The sequence below is a fragment of the Camelus ferus genome, chromosome 7 (genome assembly GCF_009834535.1).
Source record: "Camelus ferus isolate YT-003-E chromosome 7, BCGSAC_Cfer_1.0, whole genome shotgun sequence".
Classification (NCBI taxonomy): domain Eukaryota; kingdom Metazoa; phylum Chordata; class Mammalia; order Artiodactyla; family Camelidae; genus Camelus; species Camelus ferus.
In genome coordinates this window covers 20,951,421-20,978,098 of record NC_045702.1, presented here as the reverse complement: position 1 = coordinate 20,978,098, position 26,678 = coordinate 20,951,421, and the positions used below count along the sequence as shown (strand labels likewise).

The window sequence follows — 26,678 nt, the reverse complement described above, 5'->3', positions numbered from 1 at the left end:
CCTCTTACTGCATTTTCTTAAAAGTCTGCTGCAGGAACAGGATTCCCAGGTTCCTTAATCCATATGTATCTTCAAAATCACTCCTCCATTACTTGAGATAACCTTAGTCAATCTGTATTTCTTGCAATCATAAGAGCTTAAAGGACCACTAGTTGCCAACTACTGGATGCCCATAATGTTCTAGGATCTTTGAAATACATTAAATATTATATTAAATTATTAAACATATTTTTAATTAACTCATTTAATCTTCACAGCTACATTGACGGATGGCAGTGACTTTACAGGTAATTTGCTTTACTTGTCCATTTTCTAGAGGTAACAACAGTGGAGGCAGCATTCAAATCCAGGGTGGGATCCCTCTGAAGTCTGGCTCTCATCACTCACCAGTTACGGCCAATCACTGCCACTGTGTACAGATTTTTCATTTCTCTTCACTCGCATTCATTATTCTTTATCCATCCAAAGACAGATCATTTTAAAGCATCTGTGTTTATAAACTGCAACATAAATGAAGGTGCTGATGAACAAGGAGAGATGAAATGGGATATTCTCTGTCGTCTGGTGCCACGGCATGATGGAATTTCTACAGATGCCAGGCTACTTGTTAGTCAAGGAGGTGACTGCTTCTGAGGTTGTTCAGTGACATTCATGCTTTCTTGCTCCCGCCAGGCATCGCTCTAGAATAAAGCAGCATCCTTGTGACACTTTCAGGTTAAAACAAAATTTCTGCTGCCAGATGGATTTGTACCCTCATTTCTATTAGTTTTAGGACCTAGGGTGCCCTCAGCTATAAGCTAAGGTATCAAATGGGTACCAGTTCTTATATAGCAAGTTTAATCCAAGTTTTATTAGATCAAAATCCAATGGGATATTTTAGATGCTTTGAGGAAGGTTCATGGATGCTCTTGTTCTCAACGGAAATCTTCATTTGGAAAAATGCCATTTATTCTTTTTTGCCGTTTCCTAGTATGTTTGTTTATTTCCATTGAATGCCTGAGAGATTTCTTTTGCTTGGTAGTTTACTAAACCGTATCCAAAGCATTCACATTTAACCTTTACTTGTTTATTTTGTTGAATTCCTTTTTTCCCTCATGAGAGGCATTCAGGGTGGCAGCAGCCATGCTCTTCCAAAAGCAGGATTTTTTAAAAACAGAAACTGCAATCAAACACGAATTTAAATTTTGACTGTACATGTCTCTCTCTTTTTTTTTAATTGAGAACTTTTCTAAATTAAAAAAAAAATCCTTATCAGCTGAAAAATAAACTCAAATGCAGAGAAGTTTACTACTGAAAAGATGAATACATTATACAGCAGTAGCAGTTTTGGAAAGCAGAGACAATTTTAGGAAGTTCCCGTATCAGGAACTGTATAAAAATGTATAATATAAGCCATTACTCTTTTTCCATGTACAGGATGCATCAAAACACTCTGCATTTTACCATGTGTAAACCTGGTTATATCACTGCTTCTCAAGGTCTTTTAAAAGGCAGTGTTTCAATTAGACTGATGCCATTCCAACCACTACCTAAAGCAGAGGGACCCCAAGGAATGGCCTCAAAAGCCACTTCATGGGGCAGCACCCCCTCCCCACAAGCAGTTACCTATTTTAGGAATTAGATCTTTGAAAAAGAATTTGTTCAAAGAAAAGTTTCATGGCTTAAGAAGCAAACAAAAGTTTGTACACCATTGAGACAGAATGTTTTCAGTCTTTTCGAGCATTCCAGCTCATATAACCCATAACCCATATCCTGCCTTTTTTATTTAGAAGGAGAAGAATTGTTACCATCACTCTTCCCCGAATTTTTATTCAGTACTTCCATTATCCATTTTGCTAGTCTATTTTGCTTGTCTTTAAGAAAGTCTACCATGGAGAGATAGGCAGAGAGATATATAAATTTTATATGAATATTAATCTTTTTAAAATCATGTTAAATGGTTCAGTGATCTAATAGATAAGAGAGTTTTATTGTAAGAATGCATGTGTGATTTGAAAGATAATTATACAAGATTAAATTCCTTTTCTCGGCCAATCAGAAAGCAGATTCCATTCACTTTTACAACCTATAATAAACTTTGTGGATGAAAAATCGTGCTGTTTATCTCAAGCACAGTGACAGAAATAAAATATTATGAATAAAATTTTTCCTTGTGCTTCATGGGCAAAAAAAAAATACATTCTCTATTTACTAGAATCATTAAGATGCTATATTCATTATTCATAGAATAAAGCCATGGAAAATGGCAGGAAAATGATAAAACAATAAGGAAACTGCATAAAGAGATGAAATGTGAATCACATTTATCTAAGAGAGGAATTAATGTTGGTAATATGTCTATAAGGAAAAGAATGCTATAGTACACACACAGGACAGATTTTAATTTTAGCAAGACGGCTGCTAACTTAAACAGGAAGAACCTGCTTTGTAGAAATACAAATACAGTGAAAATAAAATATCCAACATGAATACAGTGTTTCCAATCTGCCAACTTGGCATCTAAGTGCCTGCCATCTATTAATTCATTCACAATTGACTATCACTCTATGGGGTTTCTGCCATTGTCATCTCCACGTAACAGATGAGAAAACTGAAGCCCAATGAGACTAAGAAACTTGTGCAAGTCACACACCTAGGAAGTTTCGTTTAAGCCACGCACATCACTGAGCAGTGCTTTTAACTGTTGTCTCCACACGGTTTCTCATCAGCCGCAGACACATGCCCTCCATTGTCTCCTGGGTCTCTGCAGCTACAACACTGTGAGCATTTTTTTTATTTGTGGAGGAGGTAATTAGGTTTCTTTCTTTCTCTCTTTCTTTTAATGGCAGTACTGGGGATTGAACCCAGGACCTCGTGCCTGCTAAGCATGCACTCTGTCTCTGAGCTATACCCTCCCCCGACCCCATCAGCATTGTGAATGCTGCCCCTCTCAAAATTCCTCTTCTCCCTTAACCACGCTACAGGGTGGAAGAAGGTGCGGGAACAGCCCCACCCCTCGCCGCCCCTGATGCAGACAATGATGGGGTACCCCATTGGTAGGAAATGTAAAAAAAATGAATAAGTAACTATAAAAAAAACCAAAGTCCATTTTATTTTTCTCGTCATCATATGCAGGCACTTCTACACTATGTCAGGCATAAAACACTCCTCTTTTCTGAGACCCACGGCTCCCCAGACAACCTCCCTTTCCAGGATTCTCGCCTGTCACTCACCCTGATCCTTCTCCCCATCGCTGATTTCATCAACAAAAGCCGTGCCAGCCATTCAGCCAAAAACATAACCGTTATCCTGGAAGCTCCTTCCTCTCTATATGATTCCTGCTCACCCAACAATCAAATATGGACCTTTTGATATCTCTAACATCGGTTCTCTGCCCACTTCTGGTTATTTTTAATGACAGAGATTCCTGGACGGGATCTTCAAGTAAACTCAATTTTCTCCTTATTTAAAAAGAAATACAAGTTAATTTTCTAAATTATAGATGTTTAAGGAAGACGATACGAATCACTTAGGATGTCAATGACTGGAATCAACCAATACAACATTTTTGGATAACTCCCTCCAGCTGGTTTCTGTCCTCTCGTCTCCTCTGCCTCCCCCTTCCCATCTGTCTCTCTGTCTGCTATGTGTGCTTAAGCATATTTTACAGACCTGGGTTCATACTTTATACATAGTTTTGTTGACTGCAGTTTTCATCCATCTAGTATAGATAACTAGTAAGAGAAATCTGAGATCAAAGGGTATAACTGTTTTTTTTTTTTCTTTTTGGTTTCAAAGTTGCATTTCTTAAAATAATAAAAGATTGTGTACTTCTTGTTGAAGACTTGGAAAATACAAAAGAAAAAGACAACGGAAGAGCCATTCACAATTCCACGGCCATTTTACTGTATCTCAGACAAAACTGTCCCTCCCATTTTCTCACCTAGATGACTGCTAATCATGTCCTAATGTGCATCTTTGTGTCAGTCAAGTTTACCCTCAAATCTCAACCTACCATTTACCCTGTTTCCAGGGTGATGATTCCTCAAATTTCACAAACGTGATGAGGTCACCCTGTTAACTGTCAGGCCTCACCCTCTGATTTTACCCTAGGGTATGAATTACCCAGCACACCAAGATTTCTCAAAAGGTACCTTCCCCAATTACTTTGCTTCACTCCTCAGCCCAGTAGAAGCAGAAGGAAATTATGTATCATATAAAGTTAGTAACCCCAATAGACAGAGGCAGAATCTGGGTGCTGTGAGGTTGAGTGACCACCACATGGGAGAGTGGAACTAGCTAGACCTTTTCTGGTTCAGGTCAAGAAGATTTAGGAAAATGGGATTAAAGCTGATCTCTGAGATGATGGGAGAGATTCAGGAACTAATAGAAATTCAGCTTTCCTAGAAAGGATGGGACTGGATTATAAAGAGCTAGGGAGTCAGAGAAGTCAAATAAAGAAGACCAATATTCAGGTTAGCAAGAAATACATGAGCAGGATTTTAAGCAGCAAGAGATTATATGAAATTATGCTTGAAAAACATCAGTCTAACGGTTGCATGGCAGATTAGATTAGAAGGTTAGTGTGGATTTCAGGCGGCTGAGCCATCCACTACTGCACAGTTCTCATACTGTGATGAGGCTGGGGGCAGGCTAGCATAACAACAGGTCAAGTAGCATACATCCCACCAGTCTGCCACCGCATCAAAGCCTGAGCCATGCCTGTGTTCTGCCCACGCCCAGCATCCACCCGGCACATAGCAACACAGGAGTTTTTCCATAGTTTGTTATGTTGACTTAGATATGCAGTTTCCTCAGTTTTCCAAGGTGAATATTGTCTTCTTTATCTACATGTCCTCAGACTCCCACTGGAAATCTGGTTTATAACCTGGAACTCAGCTGACTGTCCCCTGCAATCACGGTCATGTGACAGGACATTTGCCCCCTCGAAGAATTTATATATAGTGAAATCATTTGAAAATAATTTATACACACTAAAAAAATTAGTTTCTTCATTCTTCCTGGATACTATATGGTTTTGCATATTTTTCTCTATGTATCTTCTAAATAAAACCTAGATTATCTTTTTATGTCATTAGTTGATGTGGTTTACGGGTTGAATTTGCCTGGAAAAACTATTACTCATGGGTATCTTGAGTTGTATTTTTATCTGTTTGTTGAGTTTATTTCATGGTTGTTGACTGCTGAAAAGCATTCTGTATTTTTTGAATAGTGTTACTAGACATCGAAGTGTTTTTTCAGGTTTCAAAGTGCCTTTCTAAAAGCTATCGTTTTAATTTTCCTCCATACAATCTGATACTTTTATACTTCATTTTTGGTAAAAAAACAAAACAAAACAAAACACTAATGGATTCCCTTAGTTTCTCCTTTCCATGCAGAATTTAATTGAGTGATCAATCACTAACACAAAGTGTTTTTATCCCTGCAAGGGCAGATTTATGCAGTTTTATACAGTCCTAGCCAATCTGAAGTCAGACTTGGTAAATTGTTTTGCTTGATGAAGAAACACTATAGAGACCCAAATAAAAGACACGTGGGTTATCCAATTCTTAAAGAGAAACAAAGAAACAAACATGTTGCTTGGGATAAACTGGGAGTTCAAGAATTGCTAATATTAACTACTATATATAAAATGGATAAAAAATCAAATTTCTTCTGTACAGCACAGGGAACTATATTCAATATCTTGTAGTAACCTATAATGAAAAAGAATATGAAAATGAACATGTGTATGTATATACATGACGGGGACATTGTGCTGCACACCAGAAACTGACACACTGTAACTGACCATACTTCAATAAATAAATAAATAAATAGTTACTTGTTGCAACACAACAAAATCAGGGCTTGGAATAATATCCGGTATCTTCACTGTGTTAAAATAAAACTGTTAGTTACAACATCTTAGACGAATAGTAAGCAACACTTGGATATTCCCACTCTCCCCCGACACAAAACTCCGTTCACTTCCTGATTGGAACGTGGTCTGTCCTAGTTTCATGCGGTGCAGCAAAGAGAGACGGACGAAACGTTCCTGAGGTCTGACTTTGCCATAATCAAAGTAATGCGTGTACTGACAGGAATCTGCATTTCCAATCAGGTGAAAGCTTCTGGTTACATAAACCTTCTGAGAAACAGAAAGCAAGAACCCCAAATAAAATCATGAATAACATTCTACTGGCCCTAAGCTGGATTTTCCAAAGGACAGTTTTAGCCAAAGTACATCATTTTCCTGCTACTGATGCTAACAGAACGAAAACACTTTTTAAATGCTGTTAGCCCATGCAGAGGGGCTTCACTGCCATCATTACGAACCAGGTATGCTAAATTATGCAAATCTGTCTTGGAATTTAAAGCTTATATGGACTTAATATGCTTCACAACTGTTTCTTTCCATTTGGGAGTAACCTCTTTAGGATAAGAGCCAGGTGTTTATTTTCTATTAATAAAAATACTGCAATGCTCACTTTATTTTCTTTCTTTGCATATCCTTCATAGACACACTGTAACTGAAATGGAAGTGAAAAATTTGAATTCCTTGCGGTTGTATGTGTCTTGTATTTCCACTTATGCCTGTTAAGAAGAAGATATTCTTGAGGACTCCCAGGTTGGCCTCCAGTTAAAACTGTCCAAGTTACTTACTCATGTGTATCTGAGCCCTGTTGAGTAAGAAAATCAAACTCGGCACACCCCGAAATGAGTTTATTGTCTTCGTCAGAAAGCCCCCTCATTCTCACTGATGCGCCCACGTGAGCAACAGGAATATGCTGACCCCTCCCACCTCCCCTCCCACTGAAGTTAGTGGCCCGGTGCTGACACTCAGCCTCGTAAATGGCCTCTTCCGTGGCCATCTGGGGCTATCCTGAGTCACTGCATCTCTTCTCAGGGAAGGAGGCTACCGCTCCAGTCCTCTGACCTCCTCCTTCTAAATGAACCCCTGAAAACTAAGTCAGAACCCATAGCTGTCCGTCACATTATGACCAAACACCTTAGCACAGGATATAACCCCCCCACCAGGCTGCCTGGTGTCGGATCTTACCTGTCCTGCTTACTTTCCCTTGCCCTCCCCTCCTCCCAGAACGCCATCCTGCTAGATTATCTGTCCGTCCGATTTCTGTTAAATATTTAAAATTTGGCTCAAGCAGTTCTTCTCCAAGGTTGCTTCTCCTGATACCGTTTTCCAGACCCCTTCCCTCATTTGACTACGGTGCTTTATTGCAGTTCTGAAAGCAGTTCAGAGAAGTCAGGAGAGCACGGTGCCTGCTAACCGGACTGTGGATATCTAAAGGGCAGGGGTGTTCCACCTCCCGCTGTAGCCCAGGAGCTGTCTGCACCAGCGGCAGCTCGGACATTTCTTGGTAGCACGAATGACTTGGTATTATCGGTGCTAGATCACTTAGGCATGAACAAAGAAGACGGGTATTCTAAGTAGAAATCAAAGGTCGGACATCCTAAATCCAGCTTCTACCTGTCTCTCAACATGTTGTAATAAACCTTCTCCCTTCCTTCCTCCCTCCCTCCCTCCTTTCCGTCCTTCCTTCCTTCCCGTCCTTCCTTTCCTTCTTTCCTCCCTCCTCCTTCCTTCCTCCCTCCTTTCCGTCCTTCCTTCCTTTCTTCCCTCCCTCCTTCCTCCCACCCTCTTTTCTTCCTTCCTCCCGTCTATAAACACTTGAGGCACAAATGATGTGCCTGGTTCCATGCTTGGCACTGCAGAGTTGCAAACTACAGAGGGTCACTGCCCTTTCCTCAAATGCAGTGAGAACTCCATTCCCAAATTCTTTGACTCAACTAAAGAACAAATTTGTCCAACTAGCAAAATGCAGGTTTTCTTCCAGACATCAAGAAATAATATTGTCCTGGATAGACATTAAGTTTCCAGAATTTTAGTGGAATTTGCTATTCTAAAATGAATTTTATGTTTAATGTGCTCTGACAATATTAACTTCTGCTGAGTTTAGTTCAGTCCCTCAGTTTACTGCTACAGAGAGGACTGTCAATGAACAGCCCGCTTGATTCGACAGCATCCCTCGTGTTTTACCTGGGAGAGACAGGATCCTTTACTGATTGGTGGTAAACACTGAGACAAGCAATACTGAAAGTTAACCCTCGGGTCGAAAGCTTCAGATTCCAGGTCTGAAAGGTCATCGATATTTCTAGTCTGCACCACACTGGAGGGGCAAGGCGAGGACTTGTAACCCGGTGACGGTCATGTCCCTCTGGGCTCAGTGTGAACTGTTTCCGGCATTGCCCCGTGTGTGAGCCCTACGAGGGAGGATATACAAGGGATGACATCGTGAGGCTCTGGGAGTTGTTCACGATGGTGGGGGAAGACCTGGAGCTCCTGTGCAGACGGAGTGATTCTGCTCAGGGAGGCTTATTCTCATACCAATTAGCTGGTGCTTCAGAGCCAAGCTTATCCCATCTGTGGGACAAGCAAGGCAAGCAGCAATATTCCATCTAACAGAGACCCTGGACAAACACTTCCCAGTGAGATGCAAAGACGTGATCTATAATCTATATAAATCTATATATAAATCTATATAAATCTTTATAGAATATATTCTGTATTAGAATTCTATATATTAAGAATTGTGTACTATTCTGTAATATAGAATATATTCTATACTATGTTATTCTATATTATAATACAGAATATATAGAATATATACACATTTATAAACCTATACAGATTTTTATCTATAGAAATAACAAGGCTTAATCCAAGTCTGGGCAGAGGCTACAGCCCAATGTCTGCCGTTCTCTCTCTGGGCCAAAACTCTCTACTGTCCTAAATAAAATGCTGAAGGGCCAGGAGGAAGGCAGTGAGAAGACAATGAAGCAAAACTGCATCTCTGTTCTGTTCGCTTCCCAATTGCATCTCCTGTGGGTCTGCGGTAAGGCAAAGCCACCGCTCCCCAAACTCCCAAAGCTCCCCAAACTCCCGAGTCTTGATGAAGTACCCTCAAGACGCTCACAGCTAAGATTTTTTTTTTAAACTGTCTAAGTCATCCTTAAAGTAATGACTCAGGTAAAAACAAAACAATGACTAAAGTTCAAGCACAAAAAAAGAGCGTATTTTGGTACATGAATCTGAAAACTTGAGAAGTATCACAACTTGTGTATTGATCTACCACTAAATCAGCTTCTGTCTTTTTTTTTTCTAATTGAAGTATCTTTGGTTTACGGTGTTGTGTTAGTTTCTGGTGTACAGCATGCTGACGTAGTTATACACACATATATTCCTTTTCATATTTTTTTCATTATAGGTTATTACAGGATATTGAATATTGTTCCCTGCGCTATACAGTAGGACCCTGCTGTTTACCTATTTTATATATAGTAGTTGGTATCTTTTGAATTTAACACGACCTTCTAATGAATGGAGATAAATGCCCTAACTATGAATAAGCTGTCATTTTGCACGATGTCATATGTACTATATTCAAGTAAAACAGAAAGATAACATTAGAAACCTCTGAACTGTCTATTTTGTTTTCCTAATAGTAACATATATACAGTTTTTATTCCTTACCTAATATATAATACTTTAAATCAATTTTTTTTTTTCAAATTGGTTGTTCCAAAGGTAAATCAGAATCAGGGCAAAGCAGTGTATTTTTGTCAGTGTTTGTTAGAGCTTTAACTCGTATGAAAAAAAAAAAAACTTTACATATTAGTTAAGTAATAACTGTCCAAGTGCATTTTTAATACTAATTATCTGCTCTGTATATTTATATAGGCACACAGAATGTATTTGTATTTAGTTTTAATTGCTTCCCTCACTCCATTGACTCTCAGCTAGTCTACAAGCTCCATCAGCAGATCAATTTTTTTCTCCTCTGTTCATAAATGTACTTCCAGCCCAAAACAGTTCCTGAAATATACCAGGCACTCAGTAAGCATTCGTCTTATTAATAGAAGAATATTTTTTGTATTTAAATAAGATGTGCTATCCTAATCGCATGTTAATGGCAATATTGATTCAAGTATGAAAACATCTTAACCAGCGTAGAAAACAATGTGTCAAATTTTACTAAATATTTATGGACTCTGTGTGCTAAACACTGTATTTGATGCTTTGTATATTCGGTACCTTTTTAAATCCCTTTATTTCAAGGGCAAACTAAGCCGGGAGAATTTAGGGAAGTGGCTGAGACTTGAATCTGCTCTATCCAATTTCAAGCTTGTGTCTTTCCTGCAATGATTACACTTTAAATGATGAGGTAGGTGGTAAATATAAATTATTTCAAGATAAGCTTGTATAATTGATGTCAGACTTATCTACATGGCATGGCTTTAGAAGCTAGTACATTTTGAGATCTCATCCTTAATCTTTTAAGATTTTTATCAAGGATAAACATCTTATACACATGTTGTTTGATGTCAGAATCACAAAAAATGATTATATGAAATTTTGTCTTGACAAAGCTGTCAGTTCTTACAGAATCATAAAGTATAAATGACAATTAAGATATCACTCAAGGAGGCTGAAGTCAGAACAGCAAGATGTATTGGTTTTGGCTCCCTGAGAGGGCTCTTTGGGGATTAGGAGACCTGGGAACTAGACTCAGCGTGGCCACTAATTAGGGGTTGTGACCTTGAGCAAATCCCTTTGCCTCTCTTGAGCTTTTGTCTCTTCATCTGTAAAATGAGGAGGCTGGACTAGATGCTCCCTAAGGCTCCTTCCATTTCTAAAACTCTATGATCCATAATCTTTAGAGGGCATGGCTCTTATCACTATAACTTCTTTCATAAAAACTATAAATCGGTCTCCAAGACTGATGCAATCAGCCAGAATTCAAAGGTGCATGATTAGAAAGTATTTTGTCATTAACTGTGAGTATTGGTCACGATATGCTAAAAGACTCTTTGGAAAGCTCCTTGAAGTGATGCAGGAGTGCAAAAAAAAAAAAAGAAAGTCACGTCATTAATTATGCAAAGTTATGACCCCAGACGTCATGCATTGACCTGAGACTTCTGAAAGTTAATACAGCCAATCCTAGAACAAGTTGTAAAGCCTCCTTCCTTCCCCCTGAAGGTGCCAATGTGGTCTCTACTCCATCTTCCATTCTTGTAACGATGGAAAGGTTTGCAACAATTAGCACTGTACCTTTATTTAGTAATTATTTGTTTTTTCGAGGCATGAAAGCTTAATTACAGAGAAGTATCACCCCCACCCACATACTTTTAAAGAGTGGGAGAAGGGGGTAGTTTACTTTATTCAAAGTTGTTTCAAACGGTAGCATCTGGAGAAGCAGTGTTTACAGTGATGGAAGCATGCGTAATTCATCAGCTTACATCTCCAAGTCACCGGGGCGGGCAGGTGGGGCCACCCTTAAAAGCACTCCAGTTCCATCAGGGATCTCTCTCCCCATTACTCATTTCTTAGACTCATTCTCCTCCACCTGGGTCATCTAATGCATTAGCCACTAGCCACACACAGCTACTGAAATTTAAACAAATTAAAATGAAATGGAATTTGACTTGTTCAGTTCTTCAGATGCATTAGCCACATTTCAGGTGCCAGACCACCTGCTCCACATAGTGAAGGACTTGACTGTCAGCAAGAGGATTCACGACGATTACAAAATTGTCACTATAGGAAAAAATACATAATTTTTTTAAAACCTCCTTGCCCGAGTTGTGAAAGTCCTTGGGAAAGATTCTGACCGGCTGGACTCAATCACACGCACAACCCTTGATCTGTCCTGTGGGCCGAGAGGTACGATGAGGGGGTCGTCAAGCTGCTTCCACTCAGATGACAGGGCTAGGAAGGGAAGGCAGGAGAGCAGTACACCTGGAGAAGGTGCGCCTGCATCATTTGTCCTCATTTCAATGCATCGATCTTCGGCGTCACCATTGAATGCACTTTAACAAATGCAGATACCCAGATAATCGACCCAACCACATGCCTATTAAGATATAACATTTCAACCCCCCAGAAAGTCTCCCCACGCCCCTTCCCAGTCAATCTCCATCCCCCACCCAAACGTAACCACTACTCTGATACTCTCCACCATGGCTTAATTTTGCATATGTATATATATTTTCACACTGGACACATGTTATTTCATGAAACAGCAGAGTGAAATGATGAAAAGAATCATTTATCATAGAGGAGCTTTGATTTCCAACTCAACTTAAGGAGTCATTCAACTTCCCCAAGCCTCAGTTTTCTCTCAGTAAGTAAGGATAATAATAGTAATGATTTCACAAGATTGTCATGAAGAATAAACGAGGCAATGAATGTCAACAATGGAGTCTTTAAGTCAATGTGATGCTTGGAACAGTACATACATTCAGCAAATATTAGCCTTTATTTTGACTTAATTGCAAAATTTTCAAGGTTCTTCTTCTACAATTCTTCCCTGACACTCTCTCCTATCCATAGCAGTAGAAGGTTCCTCTAGATCCTTCCACAGGTCAATGTAAAGAGAAAAACAGGTCAAGTTTTCTCATGCCTTCAAATAAAAGACCAAGAGCATGGAAGGAAAGTTCACCATGAAAGTCCCTAAAAATCAAATTATAATGTAGCTGCTGATGTAGATTCAGGTTCTTTTGATAAAATGTTTGAGCAATATCCAAACTGTCAAAGCACATAACCCAGTTTTATGAGCCTTAAAAGAACTTCCCAACAGAACTTCACCAAATTTTATTCTGCGGGTTTTATGGACGACGCCTCACAGCTCAGATTTTCAATGAAATAGTTGATGATATAAACCAACCCCCTATAAAACAACTCTATAGTGCAAATTCCAGTTTTACATAATGCCACTTAATAGGACCACTATTTTACGGGATGACAGTCATCAGGTACCTTAGCATTTCATGTGTTTACTCCAGAGTGGGAGGCGAGTCTTTGGTTTGTTTGAGCAAAAGGAAAACAGATTTTCAGGGGGTCAAGAAGCTGGAATCTGGGTGGGGAGCAGGGGGCAGAAGGGCCCTGGACCTCCTGGGTCAGAGTCTGCCTTGGCTGTGACGTCAGACAGGGACTGGCCCTGGGGGAGAGACAGCCGAGCCACACTGATCTGAGCTGCTTCTGAAACACGGGCTCCAGGGTGTTCAGAGGAAAAGCAGCAGGGTGTTCTGCGGAAGGTTTCTGGAGCAACTATTGAACTGCAGCATCAAAAATGGTTCTGCCATAAAATAAAAACATTTTTTTTAAAAAACCCTCTCTAGTCATCCCTTCAAAAAAGTACTTTAATAGTTTATATATTTTTTTAAAAATATTCTGGAAGAACGGCCAGTAACGGATGTCAGGGCAGCAGGCACTGTGGTTCCCCACTCTCTTAACTTCACCATCTCCGCCCCCGCGGCCTGACTGCGGGGAGCCAGCCATCACCTGTGCTTCTTCTCCTGGGCGCCCTTCTCTTCTTTTTTAAATTGAAGTATAGTCGGTTACAATGGGTCGATTTCTGGTGCACAGCATCATGTTTCAGTCACACATATACACACAGAGATTCCTTTTCCTATTCTTTTTCATTATCGGTTACTACAAGATACTGAATATAGTTCTCTGTGCTGCACAGAAGAAATCTGTTTGTTCATCTATTTTATACATAGCTAATATTTGCAAATCTCTAGAGTCCCCTTGACCCCTTCCCTTGTCACTGAAGGTTGCTTTTCTACTTACATGGCAGCCTGGACGAGCCAGGCAGGGAATTAACTCTCTGAGGAGCAGCCTTCATCACAAACATCCAAAGACAGATGTGAGCTGACGTCTGGATGCCCCGACAGCACTGCCCTCCAGTGGGGAGAGCGCTGAGGGACCAGGTCCACACTGGCCCTGAGCTCCTCCCGTGCCTCGGGTAGATGCTGCTTTGATAAGGCAGCTCCCACCAACTGGTCTCCCTTCCCCAGGCTCACTTCCCCACACCCCTGCTTGACTCTCCTGAAGGATCTGCTTCTGGCAGAACCCAGACTAAGAGAGTCACTCGCTCAAATAAGAAAGCCAAAGATGCTTTCTAAAATGTGATACGGGCTGAAGGCAGAGAACAGGGCAAGAATGTGAGACCCACCCTCTCACGAACTCTTCTGGTCTTCCTTGTCTGAACTCAATTCAGTTCAACAAACATTTATCAAGGGCCTTCTGCAAAGAAAGCATTACCCCAGATACTTAACAAGATTATTAGAAAAGTACCGAATTAAGTAACTCATTCCATACTGGGAACTGTAACAAATTTTACAAAGTTTCTTCCAAATGGATATAAATATTTTTCATTGTCACAAGAAGAAACCTCTTTCTTGGAATGACATTCATCCTGATCGATTCCATCAAGTTGCAGCTTGGTCAGAATCACTTATCTAGTGATGCGGTTCAATTGGGTAATGATTTTCAGCTTACGGTGGTTTAGAATTACCTTGAACTAACCCTGAGAGCACAGGTGGGTTAATTTTATTTTGGGAACTCATAAGAGAGTGTGCTGTGTCTCCAGCTCAATATGCTCTTCTCATAGGAAATGTTTACATTTAATAGCATGATTTTTTTTTCATTAACATAATAATTTCAAGGAGAGGGCATTTTTAACACCTTTATTGTGATATGATTCCTGTACAGTAAACTAGACACATTTCAGATGTGTACTTCGATGAATTCTGATAGATGTGTACACCCATGAAGCCACTACCACAATCAAGACAGCTAACATTAAGGAGAAGGCATTTTTTAATCTAAAAAACATTTTGTGGACGTGTTTCAAAGTAAGTTGACAACTGTATTCATTTTACTTCAATTTTCCCTTACTGGTGAAATTTAAGAATATAGCTCAAGTTTACAAACCAGGAGATTCTCTGTACTTACGGCTAGAAATCTGCTCTCTGTGCAGGTTGTATTTATGTCGCTGTCACATACATCATTTGATTTGATGGTTGCTTCACTGAAATGTGATGGGTTGACATTATCAAACGGAGCAGATTTTCTGTAACCTGACACTGAATGTTCTTGAGTCTGGACGAAAGGGGTGACAACGGGGAGCGGAGAAGAGCAGCAGATGCCACCACGTGGGGTTATCCAATATCGTCACTAAAATGCATTTGACTTAAGCAGATAAGTCAGTCACAAGCAAATAATCACTCATACAAACACTTGATTATGTGACCTATGTTAACACTGCTTTTCTGGGGTTACTGGGGCCATGCACTGTAGCCTGTTTCTTGAAGGAATGCCCATGAACTTTATGAAAGTCTCAAGAAATTAAAATCCTTTTTTGATAAATTATTACAGATTGAAGGAGACTTTTTTAAAAAGCCAAGAGATTTGATGACAAATGCACAACTAAGGGACAATAGTGCCTTTAACGTGACAATGCTGGTGCTTCGTGTGTTTTATTTCACAATCTGAATATTATTCTGAAGTGCTAAGTCATCTTTGATATGCATAAAGCCATAAATATTTATAGTGTGTCCTCGTGTGCCAGGCACCATGCTAGTGGCGAGGGCTGGACAGCAAATAAGATGAACACAGATTTTTCTCTTCTGGAAATAACAGAGTCAGGTATGTAAGCAAACAATGCTGGGAGGTAAGTGCAGTGAGAGTCACCGAATAAAGAGTATTTTGCCTGGTAAACTGCATAGAACCTTACGCTTAAAAAATGTTGTGATGATTATGTTCACATTACGTATACATTTTATATTATTTATATTTACACACATACTGAGCGCAATTGGACCAAGAATCTTGTAGGATCTCATTTAACCTTTACAGCATCCTTCTTTTCTTTTTTTTAAACGTTTTATTGAAGTATAGTTAGTTACAGCATGTCAGTTCCTGGTGTGCAGCATAACACAGCGTCCTTCTGAAGTTGGCACAGAAGATCTGGGTTGTGGGAGCTGGTTTTTAAAGACTGTGAGGATGACTATGTGTGGGCCCTTGCAAATGGAGCCCGGAAGTGTAACCTTTGTCGGTTACATAATATATCTTCCTCCCACCCACTACTGTTACACCAACTTGTCTGATGAGGAAACTGAGACCTAAAACGTCAATGTACATTTAAATGAAAAGTGACACCTGCCTGAAAGCTGACAGCGGACAGAGTGTTAGCTAGAGGACTGTACACCGCAGCCTCGCCAACGAAATCCTCCGAACCCCGGGGGCCAGAAATGGGGGCATCACATTGGCCAATTAGGCGATTCAGGCAGCGGCTGACAGGCGGGATTAGGTTCTTTCTACCGAGGAAGATGCAAAGATTATCTTCAACCTTAGTGCTAATAGTCATCTGTCAATTAGAGAACATGCCTCGGAAACCAGAATATTTGAATCTGGCGTCACTGGATTATAAAGTAATTCAACTCATTACTTTATCGTGAGAAATATTCCACAAGCCAGAACAGTCCTCTTAGTCATATTAATTTTCAGCATTAATGTTTGAATAAATTAATTAATGAACTGCTCATCATGCAAGGATGTCACATATTCTGATCAACTGTCAAAAAGTAACCTGACAGTTGATTGATTTCAAGTGTCCTTCTGTAGACAAAGGAAAAGACTAGTGTCACTGGGTTAAGTAAAGTAGGTTTTACAACTTCATCTATGTAGTTTTCAAAACTAACACGTCCATCATATTTAACTTCGCTGCAGAGGATGAAAATGTTGATCAATAGCCAAGGCTTATGCCCAGGAAAGTGCACTGAGATTTACAGCTACCATGAAAGCGTAATTTAAAATTATAAAGAAAGTTTCTTTTTAATTTTGCCATTTGCCAACAGAGTCGGACATGTATTAAAAGCTCACTTTTAAAAAATGATATCTTTATATGCACATAAACAACTCTGCTGAAATGAAATTAGTCTGAGAATGGCAATTTAGATTTATAGAAGCAGGTGTGCTAAAAAATTAATCACTCATTCCCCATTCCGTGATAAAATTCAGCATTTTCCAAGGGCACTTCTATAGCGGCTGGCCAGGGGCGCAGGGGCTACACTGTGGAGAAGACTTTAACCTTCCGGCACTGAGCCAAGGAAGAGCACTTCTCGAACACAGGACAGCCCTGCCCACCACGAGTCTGTCAGGTTCCTCTCGGTGAGAGGGAAACACTCGCAGACATCACCAAACAACCCACTTTAATTCCCTGGGAAAGCACAACGTGCTGGAGAGAAACCAAGAGCTCTTCGTGATGAGAAGTGTGTCTATTTCTAGAAGTATCCGTGTTCTTAGAGAAACATGTTGGGGGCGTCTGTACTTCCTAACCTTACTAAGTTCTAACCTCATGACCATTTTATCTACCTCCTCTTCACCTGCATTTAAATATTCTCATCATTCAAGGTCAAACTCAAATTCAATGACTCCATGCGTGGGGAAATCAGACATTTTCTCACATTGTTATAAGACAATTTAATAACTCACACACACACACACAAACTTGATAATATTATGACAAAATACACTGGTCAGTTCTGGAATCTCTTTGGCGATTTTTCAACCAGATTGATGACTTTGTGCACTGACTGCTCAAAATCAGAAAAGTCCTCAAGTGTCAAAGCAGGTTACCTGTTATGGTCTCGCTAGCACAGCTCTGTGATTTTAAAGTTGCACATTTAGTGCAGTACATTGTATACATGTATTTACATACAATATAATGTGTATGTGCAGTCTAATAGAACTGAAAAAGGAAAAAAGCAATTTAAAATATTCTTTTAACAAATGTTGCACATTTATATATGGCACTGAAATATTCTTTGGGTTGCACAAAACTTTGGGTAAAGAATTCTTATGGATGATTTTGTTTTGTCGCTACAGACAGAAAAAATTAGAAATCCTATACAACAGTCAATTGAAAACATATAATCTCTAGAATTTCTGTATCAGTGCCTCAAATAAAGAGAATTTACAAATAAGGGAAATTTATCCCAAATCTACTTATATTATCAATTGATTAATTCAAACTGGGTTTTAATAAATAAATAAACAAACAAATAGCTTGTCTATATTAAAGATTTGTTTTAATGAATAAAATCATGAAAGCATTAAACACAGCATATATGGACAGAAATAATCCAATGAAAAAGCAGAATGTGACTGCAATTCCTGAATCATCAGGGTGAAGGATGAAGCAACCTGGACACCAGGTTGAGTTTTGCAAAAAGAAGAAAAAATCTCTGGACCTGGCCTGGCTGACATGTGCTGCTAAAGATGCCTGAAGGTTCTGCTCTCACATCCACAATCCTCACTTCCTCCTCCTCTGCTCCAGATCAAATCTGTTCATGTTTTGAACCGTCCAAACTTTACAACTTTCTTCACAGATATTTCAACATGCCTTGCCAATAAAGCACTGCTAGATGGGGGAACATGTGTACTCTGGAATTACAGAATCTGAAGTCAGCAGCTGCTCTGCAATGTCCTAAGGGGTGTGATCTGGGGCGAGTCACTGTCCCGCTCCACACCTCGGTGTCTCCAGACCCACAGTGAGGTGACTGTCTTGCTCATAAGGCTCTATGAGACTTGAGTGATATATTACCCGAAAGTATACAAGGATGGTTTGCAGGAACTAGCAGAATGGAGTATTTTTATTTCCCCCCCAAATATTTTCCCCTCCAAGGCTTTCGCCTTCAAGGGACGGTCAGGAAGCACGTTGTCCCAGGGAGGAAAGAATCCATTCTGCCCGGAACACAGATGCTCAGGGCAACAGCCAGGTCTTGAAAGCCAGGCCTTACCTGTGGAAAATGACTTTCTAAGTTGCTTTAATTCGACTTAACATATCAAACGCCAAGCCAGCCTGCTCAGGTCATGGCCCAGGGTAGAGAAGATATAGGAATTCCATCCCTTCCCACCCCGTGGGTCTCTGGGAAAGGAAGCAAGAGACAAGGAGATCTCGTGGTGAGACACCTGCATCGTGGTAGTTCTCTGTGCAGGAGAGAAAGGTGGGGAATTAGACGGAATAAAATAGAAGGTGCTCCTTGTTGTATTTCGTGTTTAGGTACCTGGGAGAGAATAACCTCACAGGCTCCCCTCCCTCTCTAGCCCGAACGCCGGAGTAGTTGCAGGACAGTAGAGGGAGTGACAGTGACTGTGGTTACAAGAGCGGGCACCACTGAGCATCCCGTGACGCTGTGTAAGGTGAAAAGGCTGAGAATCCCCTCTGTCCTTAGGAACGAATGGGGAAGGACACGCTCAGGAGCTGGATTTGAGTCCACCTGGGGAGCCTGTGGACAGGGCTGCTAAGGGGGTGGGAGACCGCCTCCAGCTAAAAGCTGTTTAGTCGGAAACCGCATGAACTCATGACTAGAGCTACATGATGCCCCACGCATGTGGGAATCAGGGTGCAGCCCAGGCACCAGGAGGAGGCCGGCCACGCCTCCCAGAAGCACTGGCTAGGACTCGGAAGTCAGCCAGGGTTACCAGAGCCCCAGGCTTCCGTAGCTAATGACTGCAGATGAACCAGAGGCTAGTCCAGACCCACAGCATCCCAGTGGATGGTAGCCGGTGCCCACCCCTGGACCAGACCAGCCACTCATCAGGGTCAGCATGAGGTCACATGCCCATTTCCCTGATCCTCTGTGCAAGTGGGCACAGAGAGGGGAGGGAGAAGGGAGAGATCTGAACGTATTCAAGGCTAAATGATTTAACCCCAGGTAGACCAGTTGACTGGACTCCATGTAGGCTTCCCCACTGGCTATTTACAGGAGAGAGGGCGGGGTATGCACGGGAGACGAACTCATTTCAGGAAAATCTGAGTACACGGTTCTCCCTCATTGGTGACAGGTCTACACCTATATCTCAACTATCGCAAATAATCCTCATAATAACATTATCAGGAAAATGCAGCCATTATCCCCACTGACCATTGGAAGACTGACAGAAGTCTACATTTCACCAGAGAACATTAGGCTAACTAAGGGTAAGGGGCCAAGTTCACTGTTGTACTGTGACAGCATTGATGGGAGACAGGCTTCCTTTTTGTTTTTCGTGATCATACATCACTTGCCTAACCCTGGACAGTCATGTACCCTCCATGGAATTTCGTTCCAAGGTGAGAAGTCTAAATGATCCAGAAAGAATCAACTACTCTTCTGTGAAACCAGGCCCTCCACACTTTGGTTCTATAGCAGCACAGAACACAGGAAAGAAAACCCAGTGGAACTGAATGTTCCTTTGGGAGCAAAGAAAAGCAAAACAAAACAAGTTTTCATGTGTTCGTTTAGATGCAGGCCTTGCTAAGAGAAATTTTAACCAGTAAACAATTCTAGGGCTCCTTCTGTTACCAAACCAGTCTCCTTTTGCCCGATGCACAGCAAACCAAAATGCTGAGATGCCCAGGTGTGCAGCAAAGAGAGGGTTTAGTCACGAGGCAGCCAAGCCAGGAGACTGGAGAACGTCGCAGATCCACCTCCCCCAAGGCGAGGGGCTCAGGGTATTCATGGGAGAAAGAAGAAAGAGGCGGGGTGGTCAGAGGCCTGGGGAGTTTGGGGAACACGGCAAACTTGGGGAACGTGGGGAAAGGTGATTGGTAAAAGTGTGGTAATCGTCCTTCTGAGCAGGCATAACTAGGCTACAGGCCCCTGCACTTCAAAGATGGGGGCACTGAGCACTGCCCGAGGGTGGAGTTTTTGGCCCTCCGACATCGAAAGGTCACCAAGCAGACACCTGCATGCCCAGCTGGATGGCAGGTGGTCCTAGCCAGTCTTAACCAGCTCAGCTTGAACTAGGCAATTCTGACTCCAAGTTCCTGGAAAACAACCCAGGGAAACAGCTTACTGTTTAGGTCACATGCGACTGGAAGGCCGTGCAAGTCTTTCGCAGCAACAATTAAAAAGACCTTGATTGGCGCAGGCAAGTGAAATGGATGTGACTGATGATACCCACGGCTTCACTTCCAGCAAACAACGCGGCATGGAAATGTGTTCACTGATTCCACCACAAAGGCGGCAAACGTCTGCTTTCTGTGACGTCACCACAAGATGCAGTCAGCTCCTCTGCATGAAGCTGGCTTTCATTTTAGACACCTGGGAAAACACACAGTTCCGCTGGGGTGATAATAACAGTCCTCAGGCAATTGTGAAGGAGGTGTTATTTTGAAGCTAAAGTAGAAATCTTGAAAAACTGTCTACCTTTCAAATATCAGTTCCTAAATCAATCATTTCCTTGATGTAAAATCAATGACCATCACCAGTCAAAAACTGGTAGGTTCTTGCTTTTTTTTCCTTTGTCAAGGTGACGTTGGCCTTTCAGTGCTGTATTTTTAATGTTCTCATTTTTGCTTTATGAGGTTTGTATTAGGGTTTTCTGTTGTCGTTTGTTTTGGGTTTTGTTTGCTTTACTAGGTCCATAAATTATGAAAAGTTTTGTGCCCGGGCCCACAGTCTTGATGGATTTGTATTAATTCTGACACAAATTTTTAAGTGATATTATCTCAATATAAAGGTACTGACCACATGCTAATAGAATCTTGAACAGCTGCTTCGGCCATTTCAGAATTAGAGGGTCAAATATAAAGAACTACTGTAAATTAGAGGAAAAAAAACTCTGGAATTTATAGATTATTTCTTCACAGCTAATAGCACTAATTATTAGTAAATGTTTTAAAGTACAGGACTGCGGTTGAGGGAAGAATCTTCAGGGTTATGAATATATAGTTATGTAGTAGGAACTTCCATGTCCAGAATTGTGCTAAACTGCAGGGTATCTAAAGACATAAATTTCTAGATACATTTTAGTTTATCAATACAGTATACTAAAATTTCTTGTCACAGAATGATTAAAAAATAACAATGATGTGTCTCTATCTTCTCCCTTTTTTTTCAGATTTTATAATCAGATACCAAAAACCGTATCAGATTTATTTACTGTGCTTTGATATGTACCATGCCATGACACGGCTTGAACTATAACAGGATTTGGGAAAAAATAGTTTTTAAAAGCAAAATAATATCTTTTTTTAGTTAAGAATCTTATAGTTTAATATAAAAATCGTTTCTTTCTTAAAAATAACTCAGATTGACGAGTATATTCAATAAGTAGGCCACAGACAGGCCAGAAAATCAGAGGATCTGGTGATCTAAAATTTGTCTTCAACTAACAGTGTGAGTTACGTGAAACACAGGACCGCTGGGGGGCAATTTCCTAATGTGAGACGGGGGGGGGGGGGGGGGGGGGACTGGTTAGAAACATATGACTTTTGAAGCTACTACCAAGATTCTACGAATTTGTGTCCTTTTGTGGTTTTTGTGGTTTGCTTTCGTTTTGGTGGTAAGAGCACCGAACTGAGCTCTTTTAATAAATTTTAAGTGCACGACACTTTATCAACCGCAGGCGGTGTGCAGTGCGTCAGACCGCTGCAAACTTCTGCAGGTGACGGGTGTGTTTAGTCCTCTGATTGTCCTCATGGTATCACTGGTTCATGCATATGCTCACACTCATCAAATTAGACACATTAAACATGTGCAGTTTATTCCACATCAATTCTACTTTGATAAATTTATTGAAAAAAGAGAGAGTCTATAAACTATTTGGCTTACTAAACAGATGTCGGAAGATTCAGCATTTACCGAAGGTCCAGAGGGAACTAAACGCAACCGATCTTTTGCCAAATCGGGCCGATTGAGTCTGGTGCTTCCGAGCCTTAAACACTGAAATTCCGACTGGACACAGAGCATTCAGCCCGGCCCAGACGCCGCCTTTCAGGCAAGGGACCAGTTCGGTTTGAAGGGGGTAGTTACAGCTGAGCAGAAACAGGATGACTCAGGAGGGCGGAAGTCAACGGGAATCCAAGCTGAGGGAAGTGTCTGGTGACTCCCAATACGACCCCAGAGGCTCCTGTAGGTAAGGAGGCAGCTCAGGTGTACGACCTCGAAGGAGAGGCAGCTTTTGTGTCCCCCAAACCAGTTCCAACTATGATTTGTCCAGAACCAAGGGAAAGCTGAAGGCTTTTCTATTGCTATTGTCAGGCTAGCACCGCACTATCCTCGTGTGGCTTCTTTCCAGGTATTTATATGGTGATAATGTCCTCGGAAGAAAGAAGCATCATAGGGACCAAAGCTTCACGGGTCCTTTATGAAGCCGCTAATTCCCGACTTTGGAGCTGATGCATCCAAACGGCATAACAGGCTGAAGGAGGCTGATGCCTGCGGACGTGACAAGGGACTTCTATCGCGACTCTGTGATGTCTTTGGAAACTCTTAGACTGCGTGCCACTAAACGCCTCAGCAGCGTTTTCCTTAGACGTGTCACAAGCATGCAAGCTAGACGCAGGCACTTCTAAAGCACTGACCTACAATAACGACCCTGAGACTGAAATTCCTGTTGATTAAGAAATGAAACACGGCAGCAAGGACAGTGACAAGTTTCAGCCATAATAGCTGTGTCCCAACCCCGTCCTGGAGTTTCTTGTTCCAGGGGTGAATGAATAATTTAATCTTCATGAGCCATCAATTCTAGTCCTCCTGCAGAAAAACTGGCAATGGTCCCAGCTAATTTCACTTATGATGTGGATTTTTTTTTTGAGACCATGAGTATTCAGAAAGTGAAAAAGGGCAACCATCATCTCATTACGTGAGTGTGTTCCTGCTCTTTTTTTTTCCCCTTCCAGTAATACTTTATTGATTTATTAATCAGTAACAAATCAAAGAGTAAGGACATGCCATTTCCTCATTAATTAGTCACAGGAACAAGCAACGCTAACTAATCAGTCTAACTTCAACTATAAATAGTCTTTTTATTTCTCTCAAGAGAAGAGAGTGAAGTGTAGACAGTTTATTATGTTTTATAGTATTTTCTCACAGAATGAAAATTTATATATTGGGTACTTAACATAAGATTCACATTTTGAGAAGTGTATAATCAGGAAATGACTTTTTACGCAAACAGTTTTTATTAATAACTTGAAAGAGTTGCTCAGTCATCAGCTAGCAAAATTTGGGGGGTTATTACTGATTTTTTTTAGTACACCCACCTTCCTCTGTCCCCAAGTTAGTCTGTTAAAGTGACAAATAGTAATTATAGTAAGAGCAAATTTTAGGAAATAAAAAAAAAGCCTCTTATTTGCTTACTGAATTTTGAAACTTAACTGAATTTTCTTACATCAAAACAGATTTTTTTTCTATCATTCACGTAACCATTCATTGGACATTCATCACTTACTTACTTGGCATCCACGATGTGCCAAGCACCATGCTGTTACTATGGTTACTATACCCCGTGGTACCATATACACATGTTCTTGCAATCACTGATCCACCCTTAAATGAAGGATGCAAACATTAAACTAATAAACATAAATATAAATACACTATTATAAACTGAGGTAATTTTTAAGGATGAACATAATCACGTCTATTTCTTGATTCTGAATAGTTTTGATGGTTTCATTTACCACTGTTTGTCCAAGGACTCTGATAAGTCAGTTGACAATTAAATTCAAATATTCATTCCAACTAATATACATCTTTTCTGGTTAACAAGCTCTTCTCCAACCTTTTTCCTTTCATATAGAAGAACAAATCATTCTTCCAGTTGTTTTTTTCTACTGGTAAATCCTCATTTTATTTATCCTGAAGGAACTGTGTTTTTCTTCTCAGTCTGTACCCGATCAGGATGATCATATAACTATTTGCTTTATCATCTACCCAAATTTAACTTTTATTAAAATAAATATCAGTCCCAAATTCATGAAAATCACCACCTATTTATCAGTAGGACAAACTATTGTGAATTAGCTCCCAGCTAATGCAATACATATTTGGGTCTGTATTTTTATTTAAACTCATTTCTTCATGGTATCTCTATGGTAGAAAACAGTCTGGCAAGGAATGTACTGGGACATTGGGCTTTATTTTTGCTTAAAGTTTAAAAAATACTTTCTCATCTCCCAAGTTACATGTTCTCATGTTTTAAGTTCCATCTCAGATTTTTTTTAATATATAACACAAACCTTTATTCTAATCACTATTGTAAACTATCTCTTGATCTATTATTTTGAACAAAACAACCAAGATCAAGTTGTTTTATCTATCTATAAATATCTACCTATCTCATTTTATCTGTCTGTAACTGTGTATCTATCTCTTTATTTATAGTTTTTGGCTGATAACCATGATTCAAATAATACCTGTTACAGGAATGAATGAATGAATGAAAAACATGTTTTCCTATCATGTGTTAAACAACTCATTTTGTAAACTAAAAAAATTCTATTGTCTGACACATTGGCATGATTAATAAATGAAAGAACGGTGACAGAAGGAAGCCAGCTGAAACCGATGGAAACCTACCATGAACCAAAAATGTTACTGATATAAAGCTCTTTTAAACCCAGGACACGCTGAATGGGATGCGTTTTAATTCCCAGTTTGATATAGAAAAGCCAAGTCTCCAAGAGATTAAATAAGATTTTAGACAGGATTTAAATGAATGGCTTTTTCATCTCAGGCCCTAGTTTCTCCCTATTATACAACATGATACATTCCACACTACTAGTTGTAGGTTGGTGTAAAAACTTTATACCCAATCACACACATAAACACATGGGGTCACATACAACAGACTGAGGAGTACAACTTGCTTAATGTCCTCCATTCAAAAGAGGCAGGAAGGTCGGATATTTTGAGAGTTACATTGCTAATGTGACTCGGTCAATTCACAAAGCAATCATATGGTCAGGTTTTAGGTGAATATTTAAGGCCAACTTTGTTCTCAGGCTCTTCACCTTGAGATCATTACCAGTGAATGCCTGGTGTTAGTTTAGAAGCTACATAATCTAGATGAATAAAAATCTATGCAAACATGGCATAAAGAAAGCAAAATCTAAATCTGTATTTTGGTTATAGATGGACTCGGTGATACTGGAAGAAATTAAAAGCTATATTTAAATAAAATTGATGCGGCCACAACATCCTGTTGGTGATCAATTTAAGCCTGGAAGTTTGATTGGTGAGGTCTAGCATTAAAGGAACACACGTATAGAGAATGAGTAATTCTATTTTTAAGAAGTTGTATAATTTAACGTTTTAATGGATTTCGTCACCTTCACCTTGCTGGACAAAATACTGTTGACAAGGAACACCTCTTTGAAGTACTGCTTATAAGAAGAGAAATGCTACATTATATTTCTGACACTTAAGGTCAGGTACTGAAGATGCATTGTATATTAATGTATCCAATATATCAGACGAGAAGTTAATGTCTACCCTCCCTTTTGGGTCTAGACTATTTCATAAACCTATTTTTACTTTCTTCAGCCTGATTAATAGTATCCTGAAACACTCTGTCCTGACAGCACAGAAAGACAGTTACAGGGGAATCATGCAGGAACTACTTCTCATTGTATCTGAAATGATACATTTCAGGAATGGAAAACAATTTCACAAACAGGTTTTATTAAACACAATAGAGCATGTTGTTTCTCCTGTAGGAAATTACTCAAAGTTAGTGGTTAATTGTTGCAATTTCCACTGAAATGCAAATTCCACTCTCCCACTAAAACTTTGCCAGAATGGCCTTTCTCTAACAACATATGCCACTTTTAAGTTACGATGGACATTTATAACACAAATATATTTTCTATATATTTTTTTCTATCTGGGTCGATGATTTTAGTTTGTGATGTGTCCTTGAAAGATAGCGTTATTCACAGTGTTTCAAACATGCTAAAATAGAATTTAGCTACAACCAAACACAAATAAAATACTTAGAGTCCTTGCTCGGAGTAAATAAGTAAATAATAGGCCTGGAGGCTGATTTCCAGCTT

At 40.1% G+C, this 26,678-nt stretch overlaps 1 protein-coding gene and 1 long non-coding RNA gene across 2 annotated transcripts in view; one reads left to right on the top strand and one right to left on the bottom strand.

The window, feature by feature from the left end:
- Window positions 1-26,678, bottom strand: part of LOC102513310 (contactin-associated protein-like 2) — a 1,230,151-nt gene that overhangs the window by 1,125,424 nt on the left and 78,049 nt on the right. The window lies entirely within an intron of this gene.
- LOC116664853 lies at window positions 4,236-25,890 on the top strand. Its single transcript, XR_004321345.1, has 3 exons — window positions 4,236-4,564; window positions 22,680-22,689; window positions 25,881-25,890. It is a non-coding gene; the product is annotated as an uncharacterized LOC116664853 (long non-coding RNA).